The sequence below is a fragment of the Macaca fascicularis genome, chromosome 17 (genome assembly GCF_037993035.2).
Source record: "Macaca fascicularis isolate 582-1 chromosome 17, T2T-MFA8v1.1".
Classification (NCBI taxonomy): domain Eukaryota; kingdom Metazoa; phylum Chordata; class Mammalia; order Primates; family Cercopithecidae; genus Macaca; species Macaca fascicularis.
In genome coordinates, this window is record NC_088391.1 from 65,544,487 (window position 1) to 65,562,245 (window position 17,759).

Here is a 17,759-nt window from a genome sequence, read left to right on the forward strand (position 1 = left end):
AGCTATGTCTTTATCAGCAGCGTGCAAATGGACTAATACAAGGTGGGACTCCAGATTTGTGAAATGAACACACAAAAAAGATCTTTGGCTGGTAGTTCCCCTAATGGGGTATAAAAGAAAACATAAATCTGTAGGGATGCTGTGGCAAATATTTTTCTGCGGGACTTTCTTCGAAAATACAACTGTGTGAAATAAGAATAGACCATGGCAGCAAGTCAGAAAACACAGAAAACAAACTAAGAGTGCTAGAAGAAAATAGAAAAATCTGAAAATCATGAACCTAATTATATTTTTAAAATTTTTAAGAAGAAAAAACATAGAATACATACAATGAACAGATCACCATGAAAAATAAATAGAATATTTTAAAGAGATTTTCTATTAATGAAAAAGGACATTGAAATGACACAGCTGAATGAAAAATTTGTGAATTGGAAAATAGACCTGAACAATTAACTAGAATTTAGTACATAAAGAAATGTGACAAATGATATGTCAAAAAGCCTGCAGGATGGAATAAGAATAACCAAAAATGGAATTCTAAAAGGAGAACAGACAGAAAATGTGGTAAAAGAGTAGGCTTAGCTCACATAATGGCAAAAAATATCTTAGAATTAGTGAAAGATATGAATCAACATATTGAAAAGCCCTCTTAATTCTGAGAAAGATAAATTAAACCAAGTCTATATCTAGATTCAGTAAAGCTTCAAATAACAAAAAGTGATAAAAAATATCTTATAAGCAACTCCTATACCCCCACCTTCCATCCAAAATTATTTACTACTAAACATTTGTAGGACAATATAAGAAAAGAACATTGTAGACCAATCCCACTTATGATCATAGATTAAAAAAAAAAAAGCACATCAAAAATACTAAACCATGTTCGTAATCAGTGAAAGAATAGTTTAATTTCAATATATTAATATAATTCATATGAGACAATATTAACTGAGTTCATTCAAACCAAAATGATAAATAAATGTAGAAAAATATGTAAAAAACTCAATCCCAATTCATGATACAAATTTTTAGCAGTCTGTTAAAACAAAAACCTTCCTTAACCTTACAAATGGTATCTGACAATGCATTGAAAGGAATATCATATTTAATGGTGAGAGGTTAGAAGCATTCTCTAAAGTCAGGGCTAGTACAAGGATATCTGCTTTTACTCCTACTATTCAACATTTTATTAAAGAGTTCAGACAATGTAATATGACAGAAAAAGAAGGAAAAATTTTTTAAAGATGGGGTATAAGAATTATAAAGGATGAAATAAAATTAAATTTTGTTTCAAGTGATATGATTATTTATAAATAAAATTAATTTTAAAAAATTTGAATGAGCACTACTAGTGTTAAAAAAATTTGCGGAAATAAATTTCAAAATAGAATTTTTGATACTTAGCATTTCTACGTAACAGCAACAACCAATTAGAGAATTTAATGGTCTCATCCTCAAGAGTAACATAAACATCTAAGGCAGGGGTGTCCAGTCTTTTGGCTTCCCTGGGCCACTTTGGAAGAAGAAGAATTGTCTTGGGCCACACATAAAATACACTAATACTAATGATAGCTGATGAGCTAAAAAAGAAAATCACAAAAAAAGCTCACAATGTTTTAAGCTTTATAAATTTTATTGGTCCACATTCAAAGCCATCCTGGGTCACATATAGCCTGCAAGCCATGGGTTGGACAAGCTTAAGCTAAGGTATTGAATAATAAATCTGCTTGAGCTGGGGTATTCAGGAATAAATCTAACAAAACACATCCAAAATCTCTATGGAAAAAGTTCTCAAACTTGAGAGGTAAATGAGGGATATACGCATATACATATATACACACACACGCATGTATACATATAAATATACATACATGCACACATGCATATGTGTGCACACACACTACATCCATGAATGGATGAGAAGAGTCAATATTAGGGAAGCCAGCTCCAGATTTAATCTAAGGATTTAATGTACTTCTGATAAAAAATAATTTTTAAAATGCTTATGTTTGAAGAATTTAGCCAGCTTATTCTAAAATTCACGTGAAAAAAATAAATGGCCAAAAGTAATAAAAAACAACTTAAGGAAGAATAAAATGAAAGCATTCTTACTAGGAGAAACCTATACAGCTAGAATGATTCATGCTTTCTGATACTGGTCTAGTGTCAAATAAAAATGGAATAAAGTGTGGAGCAAAGAAACAGACCAATGCACATAAGAAACTTGTGAAATGACAAATTTGGCAATACAGTTTAATGAGAAATGTATAGGCCATTCATGGAAAGCTTTGGGGACAATTGGCTTTCCATATGGAAGATAATAACATTATATCAACATACCATAAACAAAAATAAACTCCTGATGCATAAAATACATGAGGAAAAAAATGTAACGTAGAAAAAAATAGGAGAGGAATTTAATGATATGGAGAATGAAAATATTTCCTAAGCAAGCTAAAATATATCAATATTGATAAATGACTTAATTTAAAATTTTGCACTACAGAAGCTTCCATAATAATTTTTTTAAAGCCACAAACTATGGAGAGATATTTTCAACATTCATAATTGATACAGTATTAGTTTTCAGGACATCTACAAAATTCCTACAAATCAATTAGATCAACAATTCAATAAGATATGATAAATGAAGATGAACAGAAAATTCCCTGAGGAAGAAATCTAAGTGGCCAATGTAAATGTGAAAAATGCTGTACTTATACTAATCAGGAAATTCACTTTAAGATTATCATGATTTTTCATTTCACACTCATCCAATTGTCAAAAATCAACAGATATGTTAATATCAAGTATTGGCAAGGATGAAACAGGAATTCTCATAAGTGGATACGTAAATTGGAAAATCACCATATTGGTCAGGGTCCCAGCAGGAAACAGATGTCACACTTCAAAGAAGTAACTGAAGAGAGTTTAATGACTAGACTATTTACAAAGCTGAGAGTAAGGGATACGAGTTGACAAGGGATGTTGAAGCACCATAGGGTTAGTAATTGCAGGAAGCTGTTACTACCTTTAGGCCTGAAGGATAATGACACAGACAGCCATCCTTATTATAAATAGCCATCCAGCTGAAACTATGATCCTTATAGAAGACTTCCAAGACTGATAAACCACATCCCACCAGGTAGGGAACTTACTTCTCTCCAACTTCTGCCCTCTAATATCTACTTCCCATTGGCCAAACCCAATAGAAACCTAAAGTAATGGGAACTAAGTTCATAAAGGTTAGTCTCTGGGGTTGCAGAGCAGTGTGGAAAAGGATGGACATTGTCACAAAGGACAGATGACAAATATCCAGCACAACCACTTTGAAGAGAAATGTGGTAATATTTAATAGCCATGAATATATGCATATCCTATAACCATTTCTAGAGATATACTGAGACTTACACACAGACAAGAAAATGTGAACATTCTTGCACCTTGAAACATTGTTTGTAATAGCAAAGAATTTTGCAACAATCTAAATGTCCATTAATAGAAAATTGCATACATATCATGTATTTATACCATGAACTACTGTATGGTAATAAGTATGAATGAACTAGAGCTACACTGAAACATAGATAAATCTAAAAATAATGCTGTTACAAGATATAGACCAATGGAACAGAACAGAGCCCTCAGAAATAATACCACACATCTACAGCCATCCGATCTTTGACAAACCTGACGAAAACAAGACATGGGGAAAGGATTCCCTATTTAATAAATGGTGCTGGGAAAATTGGCTAGCCATAAGTAGAAAGCTGAAACTGGATCCTTTCCTTACTCTTTATATGAAAATTAATTCAAGATGGATTAGAGAATTAAATGTTAGACCTAATACCAAAAAAACCCTAGAAGAAAACCTAGGTAATACCATTCAGGACATAGGTATGGGCAAGGACTTCATGTCTAAAACACCAAAAGCAATGGCAACAAAAGCCAAAATTGACAAATGGGATCTAATTAAACTAAAGAGCTTCTTCACAGCAAAAGAAACCACCATCAGAGTGAACAGGCAACCTACAGAATGGGAGAATATTTTTGCAATCTACTCATCTGACAAAGGGCTAATATCCAGAACCTACAAAGAACTCAAACAAATTTATAAGAAAAAAACAAACAACCCCATCATAACGTGGGCAAATGATATGAACAGATACTTCTCAAAAGAAGACATTTATATAGCCAATGGACACATGAAAAAATGCTCATCATCTCTCGCCATCAGAGAAATGCAAATCAAACCCGCAATGAGATACCATCTCACACCAGTTAGAATGGCAATCATTAAAAAGTCAGGAAACAACAGGTGCTGGAGAGGATGTGGAGAAATAGGAACACTTTCACACTGTTGGTGGGACTGTAAACTAGTTCAACCATTGTGGAAAACAGTGTGGGGATTTCTTAAGGATCTAGAACTAGAACCATTTGACCCAGCCATCCCATTACTGGGTATATACCCAAAGGATTATAAGTCATGCTGCTATAAAGACACATGCACATGTATGTTTATTGCAGCACTATTCACAGTAGCAAAGACTTGGAATCAACCCAAATGTCCATCAGTTTGACAGACTGGATTAAGAAAACGTGGCACATATACACCATGGAATACTATGCAGCCATAAAAAAAGGATGAGTTCGTGTCCTTTGTAGGGACATGGATGCAGCTGGAAACCATCATTCTCAGCAAACTATTGCAAGAATGGAAAACCAAACACCGCATGTTCTCACTCATAGGTGGGAAGTGAACAATGAGATCACTTGGACATAAGAAGGGGAACACCACACACCAGGGCCTATTGTGGGGATGACGGGGGAAGAGGGATAGCATTAGGAGATATACCTAATGTAAATGACGAGTTAATGGGTACAGCACACCAACATGGCACATGTATACACATGTAACAAACCTGCACATTGTGCAAATGTACCCTAGAACTTAAAGTATAATAATAAAATAATAATAATAATGCTGTTACATGAATAAAGCAAGTTATTAAAGGCTACATCCAAAATTATATAATTTAGATATATTTTTTCTAAAATAATCCTACTTTTTCATGGAAGCATGCATGTATAGTAACAGAATAAACTCCCTTGTAAAAAGAAAACACATCAACTTCAGGATAGTGGTTATCTCTGAAAAGAGAATGGAAACAGAACTACATAGAGGAATTGCCTTCATTTGCATCTATAATGTGGTGGTTTTACTTTTTTGTTTTAAATAAAGAGATTTGACAAACTGCTATAAACCTTCAAATACAAGTTTATGTACAGGCGGTTTCATAGTTCTCAGGAGTGGGATTGCTGGGTCTTATGATAAGTTTTGCTTCATAAAAATAATGAAAATTTTCACAGTGCACAATTTTACATTACCACCAGCCTTGTTACAGTTTCTCCATATTCATGCAAACTTGGTATTGTCAGATTTTTAGAATTTAGCCCTTCTATCACTAGTAGAATGGATTTGGTGATACCTCATTGTGATTTCAATAGGTATTTGCCTAATGACTAGTGATGCTAAATATCTTTTCATTTATTGTTTATATATCTTCTTTGGAAAAGTGTTTATTAGAATCATTTGAAAATATTTTTTCATGGGCTATTTATCTAATTGAGTTATAAGAGTTATTTTTTAGGTATAAAACAGACAAATAGTTTGTAAAAATTTTCTTGACTTGTGAAAATTTTATGACTTGCCATTTCATTTAAAGCAGATTAGTGGTTGCCAGGAGCTAGGAGAAATGAGAGGGAATTGACTGCAAAGAGAAAGGAGGGAACATTTGGAAGTGATACAAATAATCTATATAACAACTGTGGTGGTCTTTATATGACAGTATATATTTGTCAAAATGTACCTGAATTTATACTTAAAATTCATTAATGTAATTATATAAAAATTGTACAAAATAAGTTCACTTAAATGAAGATTTTAACTATGATAGCATGTGTTTTTTTTTTTTATCAGTAGATGCATTAGTGCTTTATTGACTTTTACATTTTTTATATGTTTGAATTATTTTGTAATTTAAAATTATGGGGAATTTCTAGTTCTAACTTTGTAAATCTAGCTTCTTTAATGAACCACTGATTCAATGGGACAGTAGTCTGGAGTATTACTAGTGAAAATGATTAAAATGAAACACAGACCCATTTTTCTATGCCCACAAAGCTTGATTGTTCTATTCAGATGCAGGAATCTACAAGTTTCTGTACATACATTTATCAATCAATAGCACATGAGCTAAGAGTGCAGTTCTGCTCTCTTGGGGATGGCAGATACAAAGTGTTGTGCATAAAGTACTACAGAAACCTTCACAGACATTTCCACTTAGTGAGAACATTTTGGGCTCCATAGCTGCTTTGGCTGGAAAAGTTCTTTAAACATTATTAAATTGGCCATCTGATTTGGAAAGAGAAAAGAATGCCATTCCACTTGCTTTGCTGGGAATGCAGAGTGAAGCAGGGAAGGGGAGCAGGGGAGCAGGGGCAGAACAACACAAGGACCGAGACTCTTCCCTCTGTTGCAGTTTCCCACACCTACTTGGTATGGGGTATGAGTATAAATACCATCTCTTAGGGTCACCATAATCACCTATGAGCCTCTTACAACTACAGATGCTTGGGTGGGACCTGGTGGAATCCGAGTATCTGAATGTACAATTATAAATTTATAGTTTCTTTTTCATTTCTTTTTAATGATCTCTAGAGGTGATTATTATACACACCAAGCATCACAGTTAGCTCATGCTGGCATAGCAAATACCATACACTACTTGGTTCAACAATAGCAAGTTATTTTCTTACCATTTCTGGAAGGAGGAAAGTCTAGATTAAGGGGCCAGTGGATTCAATTTCTGGTTAGGTCTCCTTTCCTATATTTCGGATGGCCTCCTTCTCACTGGGTTCTTACAGATGCAGACAGAGCTAGGGAGCTCTGTGGTATACCTTATTGGAAAGCCACTTGTCCTATCAGGGATCCACCCTTATGATCTCATTTAACAATAATTACTTCCTTACTCCAAATATAGTCACATTAGGGGCTAGGGTGTCAACATGAATTATGAGGGGACACAATTGAGTTCATAGCAGTAAGGTTTTATAACAATTAAAGAGAATCTATTTTTAAATCTCCAAATCTCACACAGAACACTATCTATTTTGGAAGGTTTTCCCTATCAAATACTAACTAATATATTTAGAAAATGAGATAACCAGGTTAGTCACGCTGAGTTGATGCTACTTCAGTCAATTGAGAAGTAACTTGGAGTGGCAGGTGGTCTGTATAACTTTAGGGGAATAATTTTCTTAGTCTTCTTAAGATAGTAAAATAGTATACTAGAATTCACTCAGGAAACTAAGTTGTAAATTATTGCATGTATTTATATGTCCTATCTCTGGTGAGATTTTAACATCTTTTAACCTTCAGAGCACTATCCAGTTCATGTGAAACACACAATAAGTTACAGGTTGATTTTATATTAGATTAAAATAAACTTAAAAAAACTGTGTTACTAAATATTTCAGACATATACAAATGGAGGAAATAATGAATAATATGATCTCTCATATACTACTTGTGATTTGACTTCAATAATCATCACCACACAGAATATTTCATCTATACTTCTCTCTACTGTTTTTACCTCTATTTATTAAATTTTATTTATTTGTTTTTATTTTTGGAGACAGGGTCTCCAAACAATCATGGCTCGCTGCAGCCTCAACTTCCTGGGCTCAGGTAATCCTTCCACCTCAGCCTCCTGAGTAGCTGAAACTACAAGCACGTGCCACCACACCCAGCTAATTTTTGTATTTTTTGTAGAGACGGGGTTTCATCCTGTTGCCCAGGCTGGTTTTGAACTCCTGGGCTCAAATGATCTGCCTGACTGGGACTCCCAAAGTGCTGGGACTACAGGAATGAGCCACTGCAGCCCAGCAAAATTATTATTATTATTTTTAGAGTACCAGAAAGCATATAACTTCATGGATAAATACTGCAGTATATAATTTTAAGAACTTTGACTCTTTTAAAAAACATTTCCAGTATTCCATAAACATATCTAAAATAATTAACACAAATCCCATAATGTCATCAAATGTTCTGTCAATATTCTCATAACTTCTTTCTAAAGTTTCAATTAGTATCTAAATAAATAATGTTGATACATTGCAACTAGCTGATAAGTCTCTTTTAATGTAAAAGTTTCTGGTCGGGTGTGGGGCTCACACCTGTAATCCCAGCACTTTCGGAGGCCGAGGCAAGTGGATCATTTGAGGTCAGGAGTTTGAGATCAGCCTGGCCAACATGGTGAAACCCCGTGTCTACTAAAAATACAAAAATTAGCTGGGTGTGGCAGTGCATGCCTGTAGTCCCAGCTACTCATCGCTTGAACCCAGGAGGTGGAGGTTGCCGTGAGCCAAGTTTGTGCCATTACACTCCAGCCTGGGAGACAGAGTGAGACTCTGTCTCTTTTTCATCCCTTTTTTTATTTCTTGTGATATACTTGTTGAAGAAACTGGGTCTTTTGTTCCATAGAGTGTCTCATAGTCTGCATTTTCCTGAGTTTGTTCTTTTTATCATTTAACATGTACCTCTATCCCTTACATGTCTTAATATTGGTGGATAGTGCTAAAGATTTGGTCAGAATCAGATTTGATTTTTTGGCAAGAGTGTTTTAAAAGTTTTGTCTTTTTGTTAGGAAGCAGTTAACGTTTGGTTTTCTTTGTTTTTCAAAGAAAGAAACATTAATGGTCAAAATATCATTAGGGCCTTGCTGAGACCAGCTTGGTCGGGGAGATCCTGACCCAGCAGCGCTAGAGGAATTAAAGACACACACACAGAAATATAGAGGTGTGAAGTGGGAAATCAGGGGTCTCACAGCCTTCAGAGCTGAGAGCCCCAAACAGAGATTTACCCACATATTTATTAACAGCAAGCCAGTCATTAACATTGTTTCTATAGATATTAAATTAACTAAAAGTATCCCTTATGGGAAACGAAGGGATGGGCCGAATTAAAGGAATAGGTTGGACTAGTTAACTGCAGCAGGAGCATGTCCTTAAGGCCTAAATCGCTCATGCTATTGTTTGTGGCTTAAGAATACCTTTAATCGGTTTTCTGCCCTGGGTGGGCCAGGTGTTCATTGCCCTCATTCCCGTAAACTCACAACCTTCCAGTGTGGGGGAAGGTTAAGGCCATTATGAACATGTTACAGTGCTGCAGAGATTTTGTTTATGGCCAATCTTAGGGCTAGTTTATGGCCAGATTTTGGGGGGCCTGCTCCCAACAGGGTCTGATTGCAATAATTTTGAAAATCAAAGGTTTAAGGTTATCTGAGTCTGCACAATGGTTGAGAAGAATCAAGATAAGCATGGAAGTGGAGAAAGAACTGTGTTTTAAAAAGCTCTTTTGAATTTGCTGTTCTCCTCTACCCCAGACTATTCTGTCTTCTTGCCTGAAGAATGAAAATGTGGATATTAAAAGGGAGTTTCTGGTAAGCAGCAGAGAGTTGAATGTCTAGGTTCACAATGCCAGTGCTTGTGATTGCTTGTCTCTCTGCTTTCAAAGATGTCATGGAAGAACAAATGCTTTCCCCACTCTTTGGAAAATTTATTAGGAATTATTTTTTCAAAACATTCTCTCTGATTCTTCTGAGATTATATATCTCAGAGTTCTCTGACTATACTCAGAAAATACATTGGAAAGATATCTTCTTGCCACTGACTTAAGGTCATTTAATCATTTTCCCATTCATTCAAAGGGCAAAAGAAAACTCCTCATTCTCTATACCCAAAACATGAGTGAGAGGTTGCTCAGCACAGTAGAATGTACATGAATTTTAGAATCAAACAGAATAGAGTTTAAATCTGCTCTTAGTCACCAATGAGCTGTGTTGCTTTGGGCAGGTCACTTATCTTATTATACCTTATGTATTCCAACTAAGAATACAGAATATTCCGGAGTTGGGGGAAATAACAAATTAAAAGGTAATTAAAACACAGTTCTTTTTCCATTTCCACTCTTATTCTGATTTGTCTTTTGCCTTCGTTTCCTGTCCTATGAACTGCAGATCATAACACCTACCTCGCAAGTCTCCTGTGGGTACTTAATATCTACTTAGCATCCTGCCTACAAGAGGCAAGCAAGATTGTTCTTATCACGCATTAGATAATAGTAAATGGAAGTATTGTCGTTATTAACATACTTATTATTTATTCAGTGAATAGTAGTTTCCTGCCTTTCTTCACCTCCTTAACTCCCCACATATTGTATCGTTATCTATTAATATAGTAAAACTGTACAGTAGGCTATTTTTAAATGAATGTTTGGTTAAGGCTATTAAGAGAGTATTAAACATGAGAAAGACACCATGAAGTAATAGTAACTGAGAGCACTCACAATATTTCAGAGTAGAAAGAATAGATGTTTTTAAAGTCAGGGATACTGAACTATTTCTATTTTATTAATGTATTTTTAAAAGGATAGCCTAGGCTAAATGATTTATGATAGCACTTTATAGTATATTAGTAAGTGCCCTGTAGTATATTTTGTAAATACAGTGACATTTTAGTGATAAGAGCTCTCATTACAAGTCTCTGTTATTAAATCATTCCTCCAAAGACAGGTTAAACTGCAAGGTTCTGGGTAAGAATTATAGGGTTTATAGATTCATGAAGTGAAAATCAGTATGCTTGGGCTGTATAATGTATATTCTGTGAAGGTGGGACATAGTAGAACAAGAAATGATTACAATACTAAGAATGCAAAAAACTGAGCAAGAGGATTTGTGTGTGTATATGTGTGTGTGTGTGTGTGTGTATGTATGTGTAAGCCCTCCTAGAGTGACTTACTGTCACTGTTGCATGAGACAAGCATGTTGTTAGTGACATTATCATTTTTGTTTGACTTAATAAAAAAATTGTGTCCATCTTGGTGGCATTTTTATTAAGACCTTAACTCAGATTGAAATTAGGATACCCTGCTGGCCTGGATGACTGAAGGCCCAATGCTGGACTTGAGCAGGAATTCTGGCAGAAATAAAATCAATCAAGGATAAATTTTGATGAAATATTACTGATTCCAACCCAGCAACCGACACATTGTCATTTATTAGAGAATTAGACCAAAGAAACCCATAGAATGACAATATGGCAATCTGCTCCAACCTGCTGTGTCTCTGTTCATTGCATGTCAGAACCGTACCCTTAAAGAGGGGTGTGGTCTATTGTACTTCCCAGGAGAGTCATTGGGTTGGTTCCATTAAACAAGTACTTGTTCATGAAATAAAGTTATAAGCATGGAGATCTTTTATAACTATATAAGTATTGATTATTGCATTTTTTACCAGAACAACTAAAGAAGTCCTCATTTCACACCATTCTCATCCTATATAAACTTACTGCAATGAATGAAATGTTTGTGTCCCCCTCCAAATTCATATGTTGAAATCCTAACCCCTAACGTGATGGTATTAGGAAGTGGAGGCTTTGGGAGATGACAAATCCCTCATTAATGGGATTAATTCTCTTATAAAAGGGATTCCAGAGAGCTCTCTTGCCCTCTTTTTTCCATGTGAGAATACCACAGGAAGTCAACACTCTGGACCTTGAAAGAGGAGCCCTCGCCAAACTCAACCATGATAGCACCCTGGTTGATCTCGGACATCCAGCATCAAGAACTGCGAGAAGTAAATTTCTGTTGCTTGTAAGCCACCTAGTTATGGTATCTTGTTACAGCAGCCCAAACTAAGACACATGCTTACAGATTTGGGGCTATCGAGCACCAAAACTAGATTTAAAGCACAGTAAAAGAACTTAGGATGCATGATCTCTTTGCAAAGACAAGTTATTACTGGAACAGAATACATCATCTAAAGCTCTCAAACTTTAGCTTGCATCAGAATGATGTGGAAATCTTGTTAAAACACCAATTCCTGGGCTTTCAACTGCAGTGTTTGTGATTCCATAGGTCTGGCGTAGGTACCAAGACTGCTTTTGTAAGCAGTTCCCAGTTGATACAGCTGCTGCTGGTCTAGCCACCACTCTTGGGCTCCTCTGGTGTGTATGCTGTGGATGTCAGTAAGGCAATTTTCCATTTGCTAGCAGCAAGGAGAGTGTAAGAATCTGCTTGAAGAGGCTCAGAGAGTTGGGTTTCATTTATTCAACAAATACTGGGTGCCTATACAGTACTGCTAAGTCCTAAACTGGTAAATAAGAACCAGATCACCATTGCCGTCAAGGTACCTAATAACTAAATATGAAATTCTGACCAAGTGTGTGATGGTTGTGAGCATGCTATGAAACAAAATAGAGGGACAAAGCCCAGATGTGTAGGGTGGTTGGGAAAGTGTTCTCAGAGGACATGACGTGTCCACTTAATTTCCTGACTTCTCCACTAAACAACAAACAAACCCATAACTTTTGGGCTGGTGTCCTTTCCCTCTGAATTAGTATGAGAGCTTCCTTAGAATATTCTACCTGCTGCCTCTCTCAGATCCTCACCAAAACCCCACAACATCATGCTATTCTCTGATAAAAATGCAAATATGATCACATCACTCTTATGCCTAAAACATCTCTACTTTCAGCATAAATGCCAAACTTCCCTTTCACAATCTTTTCCAGTCTGCACTTTTAACCTCTCCACATGTACTGTCTATCTGAACACCTTATTCTCCAGTTTTGTGACACTTCTTGCTCATCCCAGACATGACATTTTCTCTTTCATTTAGGATATTTAGGATTCATTTGCTATTTTCTTCAGGGTATTTCACATACTCTTTTCTCTATTTAGATATTTTTGTCCTGGGATTGACTACCTCCATCTTACCTATTGCAGCTCAGTGTTTTGGTCCTCTGGGAAGCCTTCTAGATCCTTGCTGGCAGATAAGCACTTTTCTCTCTTCATTACAACATTTGGTGGATATATATTTGTTAGAAATGATGGGCTATTTGTTGATTTATCTATCTATTCCAGACTAGACTTGAATTCCTGGATGAAAAATGCTGTGAATCATTCATTTTATCACCAGGATACTTAGCTCAAAGATAGGTACATAGGAGGTGGTCAATTAATTGATTACTGAATGCATAAATGAAAAAAGGGAAATAAAATTAAAAAGAAGATAGTAAATAAAACTTTAGTCTGTAGATTTTCATTCTCTATTCTTTAACCTGGTAGTTATTTTATTTTATTTTATTTTATTTTGTTTTATTTTATTTTATTTGTAGAGGCAGAGTCTTGCTCTGTTGCCCAGGCTGGAGTGCAGTGGTGCAATCGTAGCTCACTGCATCCTCAAACTCCTGGGCTCAAGTGGTCCTTCTGCCTTAGCCTCCTGAGTAGCTGAGACTACAGGTGCAAGCCCCCATACCTGGCTTTCTTTCTTTTGTGTGTGTGTGTGTGTGTGTGTGTGTAGATAGAGATGGTGTCTCACTATGTTGCCTGGGCTGGTCTTGAACTTATGGCCTCAAGTGGTCCTCCTGCCTTGGTCTCCCAAAGTACTGGGAATACAGGAATGAGCTACCATTCTCACGCTTCAACAGCAATTTCAAATATTTGGGTGAGATAAACTGACAGACATGGCTTGAATATAGAGTTCATTATTTGTCCTCTAATCTGTGACTGATGTGGCGTGGAGTTGAGTTGTGAGATACATAAAGTGTGTTTTTCTCTTTCTTTCTTTAGACCATTTTATTGAAATATGATTGGCATGTGAAAAGCCATATATATTTAATGTATATAATCCAATGAGTTTGGGGATAAGTATACATGGTCACCTCTATCAAGACCATGACTATCTTCATCACTTCAAAAAGTTTCCTCCCAGGCCCTTTATTATATTATTCATTCTTTTTAAAGATTTTCTCTTATCAGCTGTAGGTAGGCAAGTTAACTACCAAGGGCAAGGGGAAGCATGAGTAAAAATATTAGGTTCATGTCTCTCATTTATCTTCTTTCAAACCCCCCAAATCTCACTGATATTAGTGCAAAGATATGAATCCATAAGAATAAAATAACCTAGAAAGAAATTCAAGGAGATGCGAAGAAGAAAGAAAACATGCAATTTAGGAAGGTAGAAGAGTTTCAACCTAATTTTCTATGGGGGAGTCATAGTGGGGGTGTTATCTATTACTCCATGGAATTTTGAGAGCTTTAATGATTACAGGCATCCCAGACACAGAGAATGAAGGTTAACCATAGAGTAGTGTTTCCATGTGGGATTCTTTTCTGGAATTTTTGGGGAATTTTTGGGAAATTTATGTGTTTTTATGAATTCAGAGAGAAATCAGTTGGGAAAACAAATTACAATTCCTCTGCTAGAATTAAAGCTTAATAATCACCATAGCAATGTTACTAGTTTGAAAGAATAGATTGATGTCAAGTTGAAAGCAAGAGCAGGAATCACTGGTACACAGAATGGAAGCATAACATGGACATTTCCAGGACCGGGACAGGAGCACGTAGATGAGCAGCAATCACCGTCTCATCATGTTGCCATGTTTTAGGTATCCGTGGCCCTGTCTGCTGCTAAAGATGAATCATTCTTGTAAATAAAATGAATGTTAATACATTTATATGCATAGTATACTTTATACAAATACTTTGAATGTTGTTCTAAGAAATAACAAGTCTGGAAGCAAAGTAAGTTCTTAAGTTGACAATTTTGACATGTAATTCTGCATAGTATTGTTAACTGTGTTAGAATATCACAATGTTATATTATTGTGATATGACCTAACAATGTTAGCTCGTGTTTTCCAGTGTTTAAAATACTTCATAGGCTACAATTGTTTGTAAATAACTTAACAGAAGAAATGCAAGGAGAAAAATATATGAATATTGTTGTAGACTACTCTGACATAGAATTAGTAACTAATGTAAAATTTGAATCAGCAAAAGCAACATAAATTTCAATGGCAAAACCAAACTCAGAGAAGGCAGATGAAATACTTTCATCATTAAAAAAGAGATAAACTTTTATGAAGCAACATATACTCTGATGTACAACTTGAAGATCTTTGAACTTATCAAGCCATCAGTGCAAAATGAAAGCAATTTTTCCAAAAAAATAGGATATTTGTTATAAAAATCAAGACTACTAGGTAGGGCTATTAAAACCTTGTGTGCTTTAATATTTTATATTAAGAAAAGTACTTTTAAATATTTTACATATTTTTGGTATTATCTTTCAATGCTTTAAATTATTTTTATTTAGTATTTATTTTATTTTGTTTTGATGTTTTCTAATATCAAATGATTATGTTGGATAGAGATGATTTTTATAGCTTATTAAAGTAAGTATCTTGTCATAATAATATTGATTCATAATAATCCTAAGTCATGCATTTAATACTCTTTTTAAAATTCTGTGAAAAATTCCTGCAAGTTCAGTTTGGTCCTATCACAAAAAAGTGGTTTACTGCTTATTATTAAGGTCACTCACTATTACTTAAAAATGTGCAAATAAAGCTTTATGAAAAATACAGATTATGATTTGGGAAGTGTCTAAAAATTCCTGAGAATTCTGATTCTTCAGCATCTAATCTTGGGAATTTGGAAGCACAAGAATGCAGCTGAACACAATAGAACTGGTGAAAGATCTATACAGGGCAGGCTCCTGACACATCTCACATCTCACCTGACACATCTCAAGACTAGCCCTCCTCTCCCTTACTCTCCAACATTAAAACTTTCACACCAACCAGGGGATACTGAGATTTAAGCTTTTGGAGAAATGTCTTCAGACTTAGCAAAACTGCACTGAGATCTAGGTTGAGAAAAGGGCAGAGTAAGTAAAAATCGAGATACTCTACTCTGGGACCTTCTTCACCATTCCCCCATTTAAAACCTAAAATGTTACTAGCAAAACAGAAACTATCGCTATCTTGCTTCTTCTCTCCCCACCCTGTCAAATTCAAGAGCATGGAGAAACTGACTGCCCCAGCTTAAGAAATGAGTCCTTTTCCATAACATAAACATCTGCCGGTCCTTCATTCCTCATCCTTATCATTTCACACCAATCAGGATTTTAGTGACTCATTTTTAAGTAAGAATGAATAGCCAGGTTAAAGAATTCCCAAGAATTTAAGGAAAGCCTTTGACATAAAAAAGAAATTAGAAAAGTAGATATAAAACATAGAATTCAGTGTAAGATTTAGCTAATGATATCAAAATCTCAGGATGAAACAAATGTTTAACAGAAAATTTGGGAAAATAAATTAAAAATTAAAGATTAATTAGGAAGGCCCACTACTTAAATAAAAGGTGTTACAGCCCTAGAAATCCAGAAAAAAAAAACAAAGAAGTCCAGATATTATCTAAGAAATGGCACATAGTTTTCAGAAATTTAAACCATATTTTCCTCATTGGAAATATTCAATGAATGCCCTGCATCAACAAACATATGCCTATCGTAAAGCATACATTTCAGACTACCAGGAATAAAAACGAGATTCTGAAAGAATCAGGCAAGAATTTAATAAATCATGTGCCAGAATTTGAATGACAGTGGCTTCAGACTTTTCAACTGCAACACTGAAAATTAGAAGTCGGTAGAGTATTGCCTTTAAAAGGCCTTTCTGCATGAAAATATTTTCAACCTCGAATTCTATATCCAGCAAAAATACGGATCAACTGTGAAGGTCAGAACACTGGAGAAGATCATCTGCTCTTTCTTAGGAAACTATTGGAGAAAGTTTTTCGAAAAAACAAGGACAAATTCAAGAAAGAACACTGGAGATCCAAGAAACAAAAGACCATCAAACTCAGCAGAAATGTGAAGGGAAGTGCCAGGGTTAGTGACCAACAATACATATCTGAATCAGATGACAGGACATAGCTGGAAGAATGTTCCCAAAAACAGAGAAAAAGAAACTAATAGTTTATTTTATAATTTGCTCACAGGGAAAAACATTGACAATTGCTGGAGAGTTTTGTTGAGTATCTAGAAAAAATAGTGAAAAGTTTATAGAAAACTAAAGAAAAAAGGGAAGAATAGAAAAATAAATTATCATAGTATATTGGTTGATTCAGCTTTAAAAAATATTTGTTGTCCTAATAGTTGATTGTTTATTTAAATTTTGTGATAAAGCAATACTGGAGAGGCTCACGTGGCAAAGAAATGATGTCTCTAATCAGCAGCTAATAAAGACTGGAGACCTGCCAACAGCCCCCACTCAAGTGAGTTTAGAAGCAGATCCTTCCCCAATTCAGCCTTCAGATTGTACAGCCCTGTCTGGTATCTTGATTGTAGCCTTATGAAACACCCTGATTGTGAGATATCTAGCTAAACTCCTCCCGGATTCCTGACCCACAGACACTGAAATAATCAGTGCTTGTTGTTTTAATCTGCTAAATTTTAGAGTAATTTGTTATGCAGTAATAGATAATCAATATAACATTTCTTTCCCAGATATGCAATCTTCAGCTGTGTAAACATTATTTTGCTTGATGTAGAACTATGGAGTTGGTTTTCATTTGTTTATTTTTAGAATTTGTGAGAAGATGCTTTGATTCCTTCACTTAGTGGCTCAGGAAACATAGTTGAAGAATCAGAATCAGACAGACAATGGGAGAGATACTTCTAATGATATTTTTGTTTGTCTAAACATCTTAAGGAGAATGCTATCAAAACTGGGAGGCAGTAGTAATAACCTGCTAATGTTACCCACCAGCCTAATGATCTCAATATAAATATCATCCATAGCCTAGACATACAATTCTATGTATCACAGAAACCCAT

The 17,759-nt window shown here is 35.2% G+C and overlaps 1 protein-coding gene across 2 annotated transcripts in view; it reads right to left on the reverse strand.

Annotated features, from left to right (window-relative positions):
- The window catches only part of LOC102145599 (uncharacterized), a 682,844-nt gene that overhangs the window by 25,350 nt on the left and 639,735 nt on the right, over positions 1 to 17,759 (reverse strand). The gene's annotated exons all lie outside the window — the stretch shown is intronic.